The sequence below is a fragment of the Mus caroli genome, chromosome 7, assembly GCF_900094665.2.
Source record: "Mus caroli chromosome 7, CAROLI_EIJ_v1.1, whole genome shotgun sequence".
Classification (NCBI taxonomy): Eukaryota; Metazoa; Chordata; class Mammalia; order Rodentia; family Muridae; genus Mus; species Mus caroli.
In genome coordinates this window covers 102570464-102574467 of record NC_034576.1, presented here as the reverse complement: position 1 = coordinate 102574467, position 4004 = coordinate 102570464, and the positions used below count along the sequence as shown (strand labels likewise).

General features: G+C 46.1%; 1 protein-coding gene across 2 annotated transcripts in view; it reads right to left on the bottom strand.

Annotated features, from left to right (window-relative positions):
- The window catches only part of Xrra1 (X-ray radiation resistance associated 1), a 62231-nt gene that overhangs the window by 22768 nt on the left and 35459 nt on the right, over positions 1-4004 (bottom strand). The gene's annotated exons all lie outside the window — the stretch shown is intronic.

Below are 4004 nucleotides of genomic sequence, written 5' to 3'. Positions count from 1 at the left end.
GTCCTCTACCATCATCATGAGATATGCTTTTAGATCCGGGTCTAGCTTCTCCGGTGTGTTGAGGTGCCCTCGACTGGGCGACCCCGCGCCCCAGCCACCCCGGTGCTGGTCAGACAGGAAGAGCCCTACCTCACATTCTTAAAATCTGCCCTAGTGAAAACATAGCAAAAGGTTGTTTTTGTTTTTGTTTTGTTTTGTTTTTTCCTGTCTATGACATAGGTGTTGTGAAAAGGGGACAGGGACTAGCAAGATGGCTCAGCAGGCAAAGGCTTCTGTTGCCAATCCTGACAACCTGTTTTTCAGTCCTGGAACCCACAAATATGAGGAGAGAACCAACTTGCACAAGTTGACCGCCACACATGCCAGGGCGGGCACACTCCCATAATAAATCAATCTAAAGAACCCATAGTTATAAAGAAAGCAGGATGCATGAATGTGTGTGTTGTGTGCATGTGCGTGTGTGGCATGGGACCTAGCAGGAGAAGCCCACTGCAGCTATGGCTCTACTGTAGAGCTTTCTCCACAGTCTCAGCAGATGAAATCTTTGAAGTGGAAGTTTACCAGAGGTGGAGAAGCTAAGGTTTCCAGCTCTTCATGCTAGAAATGTCATGTGCAGTGCCCCCTGCCTGGAAATGGATTACTATTTTTAAGAATAGGGTAGGTAAATGTCTTAGAAGCTGAGCACGCACATACACGCGTGGCTGGATTCAGCCACAGGAACGCATGCTTCTTCTTAGCAGAAGCCAGGGCTGAGCATAAGCAGCCTGGAGCTCTAGCTCATGAAGCCCGATGCCTGCGCCTGCTGAGCTTGGCCATGACTTCTGGTGTAGAGCATCTCTGTCATACAGTAAAAAGCCATTTCTTATACTTTATGTCAAGAACCCCACAGCTCTCAGAGCACAATGATTTCAGCTGACATCCTGGTGCAGACAGGAGTGTGTGGACTCTGCAGTTCTTATATACAGGGCAACAAGTTTCTACTTGGGCCTAAAATGCCCACCAAGGATCATGTGCTAAATGCTTGATGCCAGCCGATGGCTTTATGGTGCAGTCACGTAAACTCCAGGACATGAAACCTTGTTGCAAAGACATTAGGTCACTGCTAAGAACAGGATCTCCTTTGTCCCTAGTTCCCATTCCATGTTCTGTCTGTGTGTCCTAACCACTACATGTGCCCTAAGGTAGCCTCCGTCAGATAGTCTGCCTGGCCACAGCCAGGAACTAGGGAGACAGTGACCATGGGTCAAGCCTTGAAAAGTGTGAGCCAAAATGAATTCTTCTTCCTCGTACTTGTCTCTTTGGGGTATTCTGTCCCAGCGACACAGAGCTGACTCACACAGAAAGAAGCAATGGCAGGGACTTGCTTTCCTCTACACAGCAAGGCTTCCCACTGAAAAGACCCAGACTGCTGGATAATGAGCAAAAAGAAAAAAAGATGCATTATTCAAAAACCAGCAAGAGATGTGAAGGCCATTAGGAAGCAGTATACAGACTGTAAATCTGTCTGAATGGAGGGAGCTGGGCAGCCTCAAGGGCATTTGCTGATCCTGATGGAATTGAATTATGGCTGAACAGTCTGGAGAATCAAAGCATAGAGCACGCTGATAGTAGGCCATCCATCGAGAAGCGGAGATGCTAAAGGGATGACCACTCTCAGAAGAGTGTGAGCCAGACAGAGCCCCCTCTCATCTCACAACCAGGAAAGCTGTCTCGGAGTGAACAGGGATGGAGCATTCTCAAAGCTGTATCTCAAATCCATGTCATTAGAATAATCAGAAAATAGCCATAGGGAGTGCTCCTGGGAGCCACAGTGAGTGCTCCTGGGCACCTGGCCAGATAATTGGAAGGGTTTATTGGGTCGAAGACAAGTAACATGGGCCAATTTCCTTTGGCATAGAAAAGAGAATCCATGCAATATACATACTTTAAAACAATCTACTTTAAGGTGCCTGAAATAAGCTGTGAAGAGTTATGAGGCTGAGTTTGATGAGGTGACCCTAGAGCTGTCTGCCCACTGTAGAAGTGACAGGCCAGCTGAGAAACTGACCAGGCAGTTTGTTAGAAGTGCCAGTGGAGGGTCCCAAACCCTAGGTCCACAGCATGCCACAGAATGGAAGCCCAATAAAATGCCCATGGTTCTAGGTTAGGACATTGAGGGACTAAACCGTAAAAGGCAGTGTGTACTAGAAATAATTTCTAATAATTTTAGTTACTATAATTGAATTAGGAAGGTTTAGAATTATTCATGTAGAGACTCTGGTTATCTACATGAATCTGACAAGAAAAAAGTGATTTAAGTTGTTCAAAGGGAGAATTGGAGCATCTCATTTGGGTTCCATATTTGCATTTCAACTAGAATTGGGCTTAAATGTAATAGAACAGCACGTTCTTGCCTCATATTAGCTAATTTTGAGTGCTTACTATGACTCTGTAGCTACCATGCTGAGCAACACCCATACAAAACATTTCCCACACTGTAGTAAGCAGCACCACACAGTGTTAAACCAGACTTACAAACCATCAGACAATACCTGCAGACTCGTGTAAGTCTTTGAGCGAGTGGAAGGTATGGGGGCTACCATTCAGTATGGGGATCACAGAGGCCAGAGAAGACTAGAAATTCAGCCCACTTGTAGTCCCCCCCCAGTGTGAATGAGACACACTGACTGACTAACAGAACACCCACAGTGTTTACTCAATAACAACCTGGTGGACTGTTACTATGGAAAAATGCCACCTTGAAGCTCTAAGAAATTTCCTTCCCTAACAGTAAACTGAAAATACCACTGGCATCTCGAGGTCACCGCAGAGCGAGCACTGCCAGCTGGGAAGAGGAGGATCATGGAGCACATGGCCCGCCTGCAAAGCGTCCTTGTGCAGATGTCAGATCTTGAAGAATGACTGTAGATTGTTCCTTCTTTAACATCCTGATGACTCCAACTCCAGCTGCTGTTGCAGATGTGAAATCTTCCTGTGTTGAATCAGCAGAGCTCTAGGCACTGGGAATCTATCTGAGGCCCTGAAAAAGGTTCCTTCTCCTTATCAGCTAACAAGAACTTCCAGAAATAGTTTGTCTTAATGTGATGGGGACAACAGTGTACCTGTGTCCTCTTCCTTCGGGGCCATATTAACTTTAAGCCCTGTCACCATTGATCCATCAGGATGAATTGTTTTGATGTCCCACAGAAAACAACATGCTGACTGGAGTTGGTGAGGAGAAAAGTTACCACTCCTACCCCTCCCCCACTCCCACCACTGCTATGGATTAGTAAGGTTCCTACCTGGGTCACAGGTAGGAGGTAAAACACAGAAGAATTCTGGGGACTGTCACCTTGCGTTCAGGTACCTGGAGCATTTGAGCTATATCTCTTGTACTTTGTACCACCTGTTGCTAAGAAAATTATAAGTAAAGCATTCGTGCCGTTCAAACCATTGACTGACTATTCCCTGAGACCGCCAGTGGTCAAGACAAGGCTCTGCAGCAGGCTGAGAATGTAGTGAAAACTGCTCTTCTCTGTGACCCATTCAGCAAGCACACTGGGTGCAAAAGGTCCATAGCATCAGACGGGTCACACGGACAGGGTTACCGCACATCCTGTTTTGTAAGGGAAGCCTGAGTTTCTCCATTTTCTCAAACAACTGTTCTTTTGTTCTCTCTTAAATATGTTCTGGTTTGGATGATGTATGACTGACAGGTTATGCTATAAATAGAGCCCTTTGTAGACAGAAATAGTGGAGATCGTTAAGAGCAAAGTAATGCCCTTATTCTGATCAGTATTCTCTTTTTGAAGTTCAGTTTTGGCTCACTACTGTGTGCTGGCAGAGACTGGCACACGGGACACAAAATGGCCATGTGATGTGAGTCACTTATGAACCAGATGTCTGACAGAATGGCCCCATCATGTGGCAGAGATATGCTTTTGAAAATAGTGGATCTCTCTCCTCTTTCTCTCTCTTCTCTCCTCTCCTCTCCTCTCCTCTCCCCTCCTCTCCTCTCCTCTCCT